At 33.6% G+C, this 14,209-nt stretch overlaps 1 protein-coding gene across 8 annotated transcripts in view; it reads left to right on the top strand.

Moving 5' to 3' along the window:
• The window catches only part of LOC143229861 (uncharacterized), a 116,760-nt gene that overhangs the window by 36,405 nt on the left and 66,146 nt on the right, over positions 1 to 14,209 (top strand). The window contains exon 1 of one of the 8 annotated variants that reach the window (XM_076462711.1): positions 7,605 to 7,953. The exons of 4 other annotated variants lie outside the window; for them this stretch is intronic. The gene's annotated coding sequence lies outside the window, so the exon portion shown is untranslated. Of the gene's footprint in view, positions 1 to 7,604; positions 7,954 to 10,610; positions 10,842 to 14,209 lie in introns of those variants that run through there. 3 more of the 8 variants (XM_076462716.1, XM_076462705.1, XM_076462707.1) reach the window with 3 other exon arrangements.

Genomic DNA, 14,209 nt, shown 5'->3' with positions numbered 1-14,209 from the left:
TAATTCCAGTTTTGGACTCAAGAGATCAAACCCCTTCGATTGATGTGTCTTACCACGCCGTCTCGTAGATTAATTAACACTAATCTTGCTTAATAGAATGTTAAGTTCCGCGGATATTGAGGTTTCTCGTAGTTTATGTGTATAAATGCATTTTTTTACAACATGTTTTATTTAGTAAAACTGTTTGTCAGTATACTTTACCTTATCCCATTGGTTATTCGTTATTGTGATCCATAACCGGCGCTCAGCAAAGCTGTTTTGGTCTGATCACTTACCCTCTTATGTTACAACACAGTTAATTTCTACACATTACGAAACGTACATTTTTCCTATTATACCTGCTGGTTGAAATTAGAACAGTCTTTTCATTAAAGCAGAGATCATAAATGAACAATCTACATTTTAATAATAAACGTGTGGTATGAAGTTCTCCTGTAAGTGTTATTTATTGAAATGTTTTCACATTTGATATGACAATCATACTTTCCGTCGACATATTGATGTCACAGTTTCTTTGCATCGACATTTTATAAACACCTATAGCCCGTCATTAGTTCAGCGATAAGCTTAAGTGCTTATGGCGCTAAAATTCCGTGTCCTATTCCTTCGAAAGGCACAGCACAGATAGCCCACCATAAAGCTGTGTCCTTAGCAGAAAAAAACGAAAACATTACACAGTATAATAAGTATATGTATAGATATAAGTGTCCTGAACGAAATGATTGCGTTTTGAACTTCTTGAAAGAACGAAACATTACCTGGTACACGAGTGTCGTGTTCGTCAGTATTGTTATCTTCACATGTGTGCCGCAGAAACAAAAGGTTTCTGTGGAGCATTATAAAAGTAATAATACCCACTTAACTCACTATATATATTGTTGAGAGAAATACATTGAAGCCAACTCCTGCTGTGAAATACATACAGCTGTCGAGATAAAATATGGAAAACATTTTTACTGACTGTCTTTATTCTGCAATGGAACTATTTTTCTTATCTGAGAAAAAAGTTATGTTCTTAAACACAAAAAGGGGGTGGTTGAAATAACACAAACTGGAAAGCTCCACCTGAATTATACAGAATATTTGTACATAAAAGCTGCTTATTTTTATTGGGAAACTTTTGTCAAACAGTTAAGCGACAAGCACCACATATGGATTAAAACGAAGTATGAGGAAGCAAGGCCAGCTGCTCAGATAACGTTAAACGTTAGAATTACTCAGTTGTTGGAGTAGACAATTTTGGTACAAAAATTCTGAAAATTTTGGGCACCAACTGCGCGCACCGTGATATGCATGTATTGTATTTGTGGACAGATATGTGTAAACGTATGTCCGCGCGTAAAAAAAGTAAAAAAGTACAAAATAAGATAGGTATTAATATATAATTAAATAAATATAAGAACCGATTGTAAATAGTTTTCACATCATTAATGCTAATAAGGTTTGAGACGATACACGAATTAAAAAGGTAATTTTTTGAAGGAAAAAGTAGAGAACTATCACAGTTGTGTATTAAGATATATGGGTTTATTTGTGTGTAATGATGAGGTAAGCTGTGTTTACACTATTTGGTTAGCACATAATTACACATTCTTTGTTTTCACTCCTAGTATCGTAGGATTACGTTCTGTCAACTGCATTTGCGATTGTCGAAAGTGATCTGTTCAGGTGATGTCTGTGAATGTAAAACGCAAACTTTTTCAGTATTTTGTTTATTGACAGTTATTCCACGTTTTGCAATTCGATTTAGACATTCATACAAACAGTTCATACAAACAGTTCCATAAATAACTACGTTCACGCTTTTTGTTTGTTTGTTTATTAAATTTCACGCGAAGCTGCTCAAAGAATATTATCTATGTTGGTCGTTCCTAATTTTGAAGCCGTTCCTAATTTTGAAGTGATGCACTAGAGGGAGGACAACCATTTCCATTTATTTTATTTTTATGATGCACTTCAGTTTATTAAATCCGCAGTTTTTTAGATTATCTGACGCAAACATGTTGCAATTTTTTGACTTGGTTCGATCGTATCATAATGATAGCTCCAGTCCGCGAGACATATGAACACGAACATATAAATGTTTTTGGAGCATTGCTCACGGATAGAAATGATATTAAACGCCTATACTGGGAATCTGATATTAAATCTATACCAACTTTAAGTTCCCTATTATCAATAACATTTTATCTTTCAGATCCTATCGTCCGAAATAATATAACATATAAACACGTAGGTATAACACACGCCACGGAACGTCTCCCACACTTTTTAAACGATAAAGAAAACTTCCCTCCCCTCAGATTACAGCAGTCTTAAAATTTTTATTTCGCAATAGTTTACTGGAACAAACAGCAGCCATATCTGTATTCGTGACATTGTTTTATTTTATAAAGAAAACCACTTACGCCCAACTAACAGAAAGTGTCCCCTCACTTTTGAAACCTCAGCTAAGGAGGAAGTAGTTTGTTCTAGGTTTACCTAAAATAATGAAAGTAAATGTATCTCAGTACGGCTGTTATGGGTAATAAAACCTGTTTTATTAGCTTGAAGATGACCTAAGTAGGTCGAAACGTTGTTCTCTATTTTATTTTAATAAGAGTGTTAATACCCATACCAGCCGTATTGAGACATTTTTACTTCAAATGGGTTTCTCGTCATCACAAATTAATGAAAATAAAATCTAAGAGTGAAACTGTTTTTAGTGTATATATATATATATATATATATATATATATATATATATAACATGAACAGATCAACTGGACCATTAACGATTTCAGATCACAAGTGTATGAAAAATATCATATTTATAATTTGTCTGCTACGAAGTACTGCACTTCTCAAAGTTTATTATTTCAAAACCTGTATTACATAGAGTACTAAAATTCAAGTAGAATTTCACTTACATGTTTCACTGCTCATGGCGAATCATAGTTGAAGAGTTGTGACAGTTATTAGGTATTCGTAATTGGCTATTTAATAATGAATAAACAAAAATCAAAACCTTCCAGTGGACAGTTATCTTTGAATTGTTCACGTGTTTTCTTATAACAGTAGGTTATTTATTTATATCACTCCACATACAACTCATCCATAACCACAGACACGTTTTAACATGTTGAAGATTGACTGTCGTTTAACAATGAAGATGAAGACCATTGACAAGATATACAATATTTTATTTAAAAGTTTGAACGTTACGGAAAAAGAGAATCCATCATCATTGAAGTCTGAAAATTGTTTTACACAGATGATTATTACTACAATTATAATATAACATAAGCGTTAGTTTATTTGGTTATTAGGTACTAAGAAGTGAATGGATAAAATAATATATATATATATATATATATATATTACTCTACTAGTAATTCTGTTTATTAGTCTATTGTGAGTACACATATAATGTTTGATACACTACCAGAAATTCTGTATATGATTAGTATATTGTGAGTATATATATTACATAGTGGTTGAGTTAGTTATGAAAAGACTTTCGTGAATCATCAAGTAACCTTCATGATTTCATTCCATTATTATTGTATAAAATGCGTGAAAAAATTCTCTGCCATTTCTGGGCACCTGGCATTGCCTAGTGGTTGGGGATACTCGATTGGTAATCTGAGGCTAGAGAGTTCGAAACCCTTCGTCAAACATACTTGTCCTTTCAGCGGTGGAAGCATTATAACATGCCGACCCTTCCTTCTCCCATTCATGCGTAAAGAGTAGCCCAAGATTTAACAGAGGTTGGTGTTCACTAGCTTTGTTTTTTTTTTTTTAATCTTCTACCACTAGGAATGATTAGTGCATACGGTCCTCGCCTTGGTTCGTACGAAATTCAACAAACAAGCAACTAACTGTCTTTTATTTTGTCGTATAGCAATTCAGAAGTAGGAATGGATTAGTGTAGATGACATTTGTGGCCTTTCGCAGAATTTCCAAAAAAACAAAATAGGACCCTATTCGTCCTCAATACATTTGTGTTTATTTTTCAACATCTTTGAAAACTGTAATTAAACGCATATTTGGTTGTTTTTTAAAGTTATCCTGCAAAATGCAAACTCTAAATTACGTTAACCTGCATTTACCTCACTTTATGGTTGAATACAGCACTAAATAATTAAATCTACTAGTTTGTGTAACGTGAAATATTCTGTACAGATAATTATAACTGCCATTACCTATACATGTAGATGGCAGCTGTTGCGTGACGGATAACTGGTATTGGGCAGAAACAAAAAAGGTAAGTATTTCTTTGGCGTGTCTGAAAATAAAGCGAATGTTTCATTCTGAAATATTGAAACAAGTAAATTCATATCATTGCACATGTTGTGGATATTTTTATTAACATCTGCAATATTGTTTAACATTACGACATGTTCACTCACATGTTTTAAAAATATTATACAACCACTTTTATTAATATCCTTTCTAAAAATATGTAAACACAACAGTGTGAAATTAGGAAAGTGTATGACTCAGAAGTTATTATTTAATAAAAGCAAATAAGTCCTAAACTTAGTTCCGTACCATAGTATCATAAATTCATTTTTGAAAGTTAGCTGTTGTTTTTTTTGTCTCATTGTCAGAATTTCGTAAGGTCTGTCAACCCTAATTTTGAACTGATGAAGTATGGCGAAGACAGTTAGAGGTCAATAATGTTCATCAGTAATTACTGGGCTACTCTTGTGTGATCAAATAGTGTGATATTACTGTAATTTTTATGATACGTTCACGACTCCAAAGAGCGAACGCGTTTTCTGCAGCAACAGGTCGCAGGCCTCAAACCGATTCGTAGTGTGGGCGCGCGTTTCTACTTCGTAAAGGCAACAGACACAGCGCAGATAGGCCTGCGCTAAAACGATCACAAAGTAAACTATTTTTTGTGTGTGCGCGTCAGTAAATACAGTTCACAGAACAGTGTAATGATCATTTTAAGAAATTTGGATCGAATGCCTATGAAAACAAGAAATTGGGAAAGGTTCTAATGTTCTGGAAAACTTAAATAAGACTATCTAATAAATTTTTACTTTTTCTTGTTCCTGGACAGAAAGTGTTATTTCCCAATTGGTTATGTTTAAAGTAAATGGAAAAGACCTATTTTTCTCTTCAAACTTCGCTTTTGTGGCCTGGGAGCGTATAACGAAAACATGATGGGAGACTATATTTGGGAGCTGATACGTGAAAGTGATTTACATCACAGTCACAAATCTCGAAAAACTACTCACTTCTAAACATTTTTGTTCATTTTTCTATAACTTTAGTATAAATACATGTAAATCTTGATTCATATGTTTTATTCAGACCTTATGTAAATGAAAGTTTGCAAATTTGCCCATTTCTACACAGAAAATAGGTTAATTTGTAAATTTCATTATCCAGGTCACAAAAGCAAAGTTTGAAGGGAATAATGGGCATTTTCTGTACTTTTACAACATAAGCGATTAAGAAATAACACATACTATTCAGGAACACAATTTGTGTTACATAGTAATTAAGAAATAACACATACTATCCAGGAACACAATTTGTGTTACATACTGTAATTAAGAAATAACACATACTATCCAAGAACACAATTTGTGTTACATACTGTAATTAAGAAATAACACATACTATCCAAGAACAAAATTTGTGTTACATACTGTAATTAAGAAATAACACATACTATCCAGGAACAAAATTTGTGTTACATAGTGTTATTGGTTCATAATACAATATTTAAAACCAATTTCATGATTCATAGATCTAATTTATCAGTCAAGCTTTTTCATTACCCCCAATTGTTCCTATATCTACCACAAGGGAGGTCTGTACACCAAAACGTTTAGGACACGTGCGCATCGTTTGGTCCCGTTAGCTTATGAGAGTTACTATGAACACAGTTTCAAACATGGTGCCGTCGAGACTCTGTAAGATCCAGAAACACAAAATTTGATGAACGTGTGTGATTCAGTGATCTTGAAATTCTATTCTTACACTCCCGTCATGCCTAGCGCGTTTTACTCCCTGTGAAGAGGAGAGGGGATATTTTATTAAATAAAGACACAACCTTCGGGCCACGCGCCTACCAATCCTGTTAGATATAAAACTGTGGGAGGCGTGTGCGTGCGGACAAACAAATGTACACACAACATAAATTAATATTAGGATAATTGTAAGCATTTGTATCGAAAACCTCAAGTACTCCAGCTTGTAACATTTTAAATAAAAACTGTAACAAACTTTGACTTCAGGAATTACTAACATTAGGCTTTGAATAATTATCGAATGGTATATATATAGGATAACACATATTTTCATAAAGGTTTATGCATGCGTTTTGTTAAGTGTAACTTTTATCTGAAAATTTACAATTTATTAAAAAAAACAACAACACTACATTTATACATTTTTGCAAATACAATTAGGCCCGGCATGGCCAGGTGGTGAAGGGACTCGACTCGTAATCCGAGGGTCGCGGGTTCGAATCTCTGTCACACCAACCATGCTCGCCCTTTCAGCCGTGAGGGCGTTGTAACGGGCCGGTCAATCCCACTATTCGTTGGTAAAAGAGTAGCCCAAGAGCTGGTGGTGGGTGGTGATGACTAGTTGCTTCCCCTCTAGTCTAACAGTGCTAAATTAGGGATGGCTAGTGCAGATAGCCCTCGAGTAGCTTTGCGTGAAATTCAAAACAAACACAAATGATCGAATTAGTATGTCAATATGTGTCTTATCTGCCCATAAATGCAATAATATATATTTGTGAATAATTAGTTAATAGAGCTAGTAAATGGATTGTTTACATACATGATGTTAAACTAAGTGTTCATATAAGTGTTAAACACAAAACTATCACTAAATGCTAGTTTTTGTGTATTCATCAGCGTATTTTCAGAGCAACAATTGTGTATTGTAGAATGTTGTCAAGACACACGAAATACTTTTCTTATTCGGGTCTTGTTGGCTTGATTCTTGTTAGTCACAAAGCTACACTATGGACTATTTGTGTTCTGCCCACCGCAGGTATCGAAACACGATTTTGAGTCTCGTAAGCCCTCAGGTTTACCACTAAGCCCAAGGGGGGGTGTAGTAAGCACAGTTTGGTGGATAAATAGTCTTATGTCATCAGATTTAGGGATTTTAAAGTCGAAAACAGGTGTAAAAGGTTCACTTAGTTGCCTTGATGACAAGAAACCTGAAGATGACCTAGGGAGGTCGAAACGTTCTTCTCTCCTTATCAGTAAAAGTGTTAATACCCATACCAGCCGTTTTGAGATACATTACTTAGTTTCCATTTGATTTTCTTTTCACCCCATACGGGCCGAACGTGGTCTACTGGTTACCATAACTAGTTTATTACTGGCGCCTCCTTGTGGTTTAAGACTCACAAGATTGGTATATTAATATGTAGAATTATACACGGACTTTTCTCTACGTTAAAATATGATACTTTTATTGCGATATTTTGGCTCTTTTACCGGAGTCTTCGTTGCAATACAATAGAACAATGAAGGGCTTCGGTGAGAGAGCCGGAATTTCGTAGCAAACGTGTTTTAACGTAGAGAAAAGCTCGTTTATAATCCTATGTTAGCGTCTCTTTGTTGCAAAAAAAAAAACAAAACTTAACAGTTCGCGAGAAAAGTTGTGATGTACGAGTTGTGCCTAAATCTCATTGTTTGGTCAGACAAAAGTCTACAAATAGTTGACCCTAGGTGTTCTTGACCAGCTGCCTAACCTTTAGTTTACCGTACCCAAATTAGGAACGACCATAAGTATATAGTCATTTGTAGCTTTGCACGAAATTCTGTGTGTTTTCTTATAGCAAAGCCACATCAGGTGAGTCTACCGAGGAGAATCGAACCTTTGATTTTAGCGTTGTAAATCCGTAGACTTACAGCTGTACTAGCGGGTGGCACGAGATTCTAAAACGAATAAAACGATCACCACTTAGAAAGAAACTTTCAATTAGTAAGTATTAGTACATTTTATCTTTATTATTAATATTATCAACCAGCTTCATTTATTTTCACTTTCCCGGCTTATATGCTACATCTGCGTTTGTTTTCTTGTTGTTGTTGTTTTTTTCTTTTACAGAACCATTCTGTGAGTTTTATTACTTCATTAATTTCTCAGTTGTTTATATTGTTTCAACATTATTGTGAAAGTTATTATTATTGAATCTCCAGGTAGGTGAACGGTAAGTCTACGGACATATAACACAAAAATCTGGAGTTCAGTTTGTCGAAATGGTTTGTTTGTTTGTAGTGAAGTACAAAGCTATACAATTGGCTATCTGTGCGCTGCCCACCAAGGTCCGGCATGGCCAGGTGGTTGGGGCGCTCGACTCGTAATCTGAGGGCCGCGGGTTCGAATCCCCGTCACACCAAACGTACTCGCCCGTTCAGCCGTGGGGGCGTTACCATGTTACGATCAATCCCACTATTCGTTGGTAAAGGAGTAGCCCAAGAGTTGATGGTGGGTGGCGATGACTAGCTGCCTTCCCTCTTGTCTTACACTGTTAAATCAGGGACGGCTAGCGCAGGTATCCCTCGTGCAGCTTTGCGGACCCAGATTTGCTGAATATTCCAAGAATTTGATATGCGGTGCTTAAACTTCAACATTCATGACGGACCTTGTTTTCTAGAGTTTTTATATGAGTATCGTACGCTCAACATTTCGGAAACAGAAGTACGACAGAATTAGACATTTTTTTAATAGATTTTGAACCTGATTAGCCACATGTAACACACAAGTAAGAAGAAAAATGCCATTTTCTACTTACTGGACACTCAAATGTTTTTCATTGTGTTGTACATAACTTCTCTCATTGTACTTTCACTTAACAAACTAGCTTTATGTTTTGCTTTGTTGTTTCTAAGTAGCATACTTTTTTGTGTGATAAACTTTGGACTCAGCAACTCACACTGTAAAATAAACTGAATTATTAATTAGTGATAGTTTCTGATAAAAAGTAAGCTGATTAAAGAAATGGGAACTAAACTAAACGTAACTTATAAGTTAATGAGATCTGTTGACTTTTAACAAACTAGCTAGAATAACTTAATTTCATGAATGAGTTGATGAAAAAATCAAAAGTGAGAAAGATTAGACTATATTTATTCATCATATATGCAAAAGACTTTGGCATGGCCAGGTGGTCAAGGCGCTCGACTCGTAATATAAGGGTCACGGGTTCGAATCCCCATCATACAAAACATGCTTGCCCTTTCAGCCGTTGTGGCACTATAATGTGACAGTGAATCCCATGATTCGTTGGTAAAAGAGCAACCCAAGATTTGGCGGTGAGAGGTGATGACTAGCTACCTTCCCTCTTATATTTATTCATCAGCTGACCATGTTTTGCCAATACTATCGTAGGGGATCCGGCAGAAAAGTCACCGTGTACCCGTCTTTCCAGAATACTGTCTCGCAAAACTACAATTCTGTGTTTAATTAGATTATTCTATCGATATTGGTTGCGGATGTGTCTTCACTTCCTATTAAAACCAGAAGTATAATTGCCTCCGTATAAGAATTACCAATATATGAGACCTAGATAACTAGTCTTTTAGCGTTCATATGCTTATAAGAGTAACATTAAATAATACGAGATACAAAAACCAAACAAAAAAACAACAAGAAAACCACAAACAGTCTAACATGAACTGCCTGTGTGGAGAATATTTCTTACACGTGGTATCATAGTGCATTACATGACCCTCGCAGGCGTCGGCGAGTGACCGTTGAAGACCCATTTCTCGACTTCGAATGTTTTTTTTGTTGTTGTTTTTTTTGGGGGATATCCGTGCAAAACTACACAGGGTCATTTGAGCTAACTGTTTCCTTTGAACTAATAGACTAGAAGAAATGTAGACAGTAAATAGCAACCACCATCAAGTTTTGGACGTTTTAAATCGAATAATAAGATTTCTTTGTTAATATTGTGTATACTTATCGTGAGAAGCGCAATTTTGCAGCAATAATTGGCAGTGGGTGGTGATGACTAGCTGTTTTCCTCTAGTCTTTCACTGTTAAATTAAGGACGGCTAGCGCAAATAGCTCAGAGTCGTGTAGCTTTGCGCAAAATTTAAAAACAAACCAAACAAATTGTCTCAGAATCATAAGAATATTGAGATGATCAAGAATGTCCATGAAACACGCATCTAACTCCGAATAATTTTGTGTGACATACGTTTACCGGTCACCCAGCAGTAAGTTTTGGGGATCATGGAGATAAAAGTCGAGATTCGATTCCTCTACGCAGTTTGTTTCTTTGCTTGCTTAGACACGGTACTTCATAATGCGCTATCTATTCCGTTCAGCTGGTTTTGGGCGGAATCGTCTGAGTGTAGTGTTAATAATAATAAAAATAATACTGTAATGGTTAAACATAAACCTAACTGTTTTTAATACTGAACTTCGTACTTGATGAGAATCAATAGCATAATTAAAATGATTGATTCTCATCGAATGCTCCTGAAGTACAGAAAATTTACTGAATATTCTAGAACGCTCGTCACCTTTGTCTAAATATTTAATAAAGTGCCGAAACTTTCTGGAATGCAGATTGGAGGTTAATGAACTTACTAGAATTGAATTTTTCAGAGAGAATATGGTGACATTCACGTGTGGAAGTTTTTACCATTCTATGATGGTATATAAATGGTACTAACGATGGTGTGATGTTAGTACCTTCTGTTGAGACCTAACTGACTACCGAAAGTCAACACAGTCGAGCTTTTAGAAAACTCGGACTGGTGTGTGACGGTTAAAACAACAACAACTGTAATTGTATTTGACGGTGAAATTGGACTTGTTAAGATATATTGTATTAAGAAATTCTTGATCCTATCCAGGTAAGTTAATTTTTAGTATTTTTATGGTTGTGTCGGTGTTGCTTCATAGTTGAGTAAATATTGTTAGATTAATAATTGAGTAAATATTAATCATATTAAAAACCCATTGTAAAAAATATTGTTAGATAAATAATTTGATAAAAAAGTTGTTAGATTAATAATTATGTAAATATTGTTAGATAAATAATTATGTAAATATTGTTAGATTAATAATTATGTAAATATTGTCAGATTAATAATTATGTAAATATTGTCAGATTAATAATTATGTAAATATTGTTAGATAAATAATTGATAAATGTTGTTAGATTAATAACTATGTAAATATTGTCATATTAATAATTATGTAGATATTGTTAGATTAATAATTATGTAGATATTGTTAGATTAATAACTATGTAGATATTGTTAGATTAATAACTATGTAGATATTGTCATATTAATAATTATGTAGTATTGTTAGATTAATAACTATGTAAATATTGTCATATTAATAATTATGTAAATATTGTTAGATAAATAACTATGTAAATATTGTCAGATTAATAATTATGTAGATATTGTTAGATAAATAACTATGTAAATATTGTCAGATTAATAATTATGTAAATATTGTTAGATAAATAACTATGTAAATATTGTCAGATTATTAATAATTACGTAAATATTGTTAGATTAATAACTGTGTAAATATTGTTAGATTAAAACTGTGTAAATATTGTCACTGTATAATTATATTATTGTGATTTAATAAATTTGTGAATAATTATTATTGTAAATTTTTCTTTTTATTAGTTTGTTGGTTTGTCCTTAGTTTCATAAATTTTAATATTAGTGGAAATGAAATATTTCGTATGTTGTTATTCTTAATTTTCAATAACTATCATAGGTATTTTATGATAATGAGAAACACACTTATAGTAAAAACATATTTTAAATACAGCTTGTATGGTAGTAAAACTCTAATTAAAATAAAGTACAATACCTTTGTTAACCTGAAGATGACCTAAGAAGGTCGAAATGTTGTTCTTAACTTTATTTTGATTAAAGTTTTAATATCTATAACAGACGTCTTGAGAATACATTTTAATATAGTTGTTTATGAACTGCTTCGCTAAAAATTGTCTGCCAGTCGAAAAATATGATGAAACTGTTTGTTTGTTTTTAATAAAGATAACGGTAGTTCATTTCAAAACGATCGAACTTTGAAACAAATTGCTCTCGTTGTTTTAAGGAACAAATATAATAATTAAGTCAAAAGAGGTTGAAAGAAAATTTGATGAATGTATTTTAAATGGATAACAATATTTTTGAAAACTGCATGATGCAAATAATTTGCAGTGATTTTGGTAGATTCAAATACAAATGACAGGTTTTAGGTGTTTGTTTTGTTTTTTAAATTCGCACAAAGCTACTCGAGAGCTATCTGTGCAGGTTTTAGGTAGAGCGAAATTAAAATAGCATTGTGATGATCACTGAACATTTATAAAGAAAGATGCTATTATTTGGATTAGATATTCAGATATTAGAAAAGCAAAATTATACTGGAGTACTTTATTACCAAATTTTCTTTGCGTGGGTAATCTTTATTAATGTACTTGTTGTTTTCTAAGATCGTAATCTGAGGGTCGCGGGTTCGAATCCCAGTCGCACCAAACATTCTCGCTCTTTCATCCATGGGGGCATTATAATGCTACGGTAAATTACACTATTCATTGGTAAAAGAGTAGCCCAAGATTGGCAGTGGGTGGTGATGACTGACTCCTTTCTCGCTAGTTTTACACTGCTAAATTAGGGACGGCTGGTGCACAGATAGTTCTCGTGTAGCTTTGTGCGAAATTCTAAAACAGATTATTGCAAGACAGCCTATTTCAACATACTTCGAGTAAGCAAAGGAAAACTATGAGAAAATAATAAATGTTTGGATGGTTTTATATGAAAATTCCATAATTTCATATATTATAGCTATAAATCTCACAGACTGACAGATTTTATATTGGTGTGAAGTGGTATAATTTAGTCCTAACCTAAGCCTCACCTGAACTTGTGAAATTCTAGTGGGTTGTTAACCGAAAACACTTAAGTACGAATATATGTTAACAGTGATACATATGACTGTAAATACATGAGCATACACCGTCAGCAAGTTTGAAATGTTTTTTATGAGTAACATTTCTAAAGCTTTATAGTTTTTTAGAGGACTTATCTGCCATAAATATAATGTTGATTTGTACACCCTCTAATGTCATAACCTATACTTACTACAGGTATATCTTTTTCAAGGTGAAACACCATTTTTAGGTTAAGGTGTGTATGTGTGTATATATATATATATATATTATACAGTGCCAGATTACGTTTGAGGAAATAACCACTTTGAAGTAACTTAGAATACAGTGACACTTGAGTAAAAATATCGAAGAAGTTTAATCGTATATATTTCCAAGTAAGATGAATTAGTTGTTTTTCTCCGTAGACTATTACAGTTATGTGTAACACACTCTTTTTACTGCCTTTGCAGTAGCTGCTTAAAGGTGGCTTTAAACTGTTCAAACGTTTAAAGATACGTTACAACACCCTGTGGAAATGGGAGGTGTTGCGTTATTAGATGACAGGTCTAGCGTTGTCCTACGGGTCGGTTAAAAAACAACAACTTTAAAACACCCTCATTAACTCGCGATAAACAGAACCTTTTTGTATAGCTTATTAAACATCATTTAGTTGGGCCATCATGAGTTTTTATGTTTCCTTTGTTCAAAACTACTCTCTCTTAATCTGTATTCCCATATTCTCTGCTAAGCTGTGATTACTGTAAACCTTTCTCTATGGGGTATACAATTACACGGTTTCAGGAAGATAGAGACACGAGAAAAGGTCATATCAACTATTTATGTCATTGTGAGGAATGTGAACAGCCATGATTATCTGTTTCACTTCAAACCGCCCGTAGTGGTTGAATAATCTACTCTGAGTTTACAATAAAAGCATTCAGGTGGCCTCATACGTCACTTAGGTCTGTAATACAAATATGTTGTAATTAAATAAGACACGAGTAAATATATATATGCATTGTATATTTACATATGTATATACATGATGAGTGTGTGCTGGCGTTTGTTAAAAAACGGAGAAAAACAATATTTATATGCATTAAGTATGCATTGTATATTCACTTAAAGAGAATCTTAGTTTGCTCTTCGATGATCACACGCGAGTTTATCGTAGTTGAACTTATATAATGTTTTCGCAGAAATACTAACGTCCGATAGTAATCCGTTGAAGTTAAACGAATTATAATGTTCAAAATCTATAAACATTCCTGGTCAAATATATGAAATTCCCGATTAATAAACGTTAATTACAGTTGT

Source organism: Tachypleus tridentatus, chromosome 10, assembly GCF_004210375.1.
Source record: "Tachypleus tridentatus isolate NWPU-2018 chromosome 10, ASM421037v1, whole genome shotgun sequence".
Taxonomy (NCBI): Eukaryota; Metazoa; Arthropoda; class Merostomata; order Xiphosura; family Limulidae; genus Tachypleus; species Tachypleus tridentatus.
This window is presented reverse-complemented; position numbering and strand designations above follow the sequence as displayed.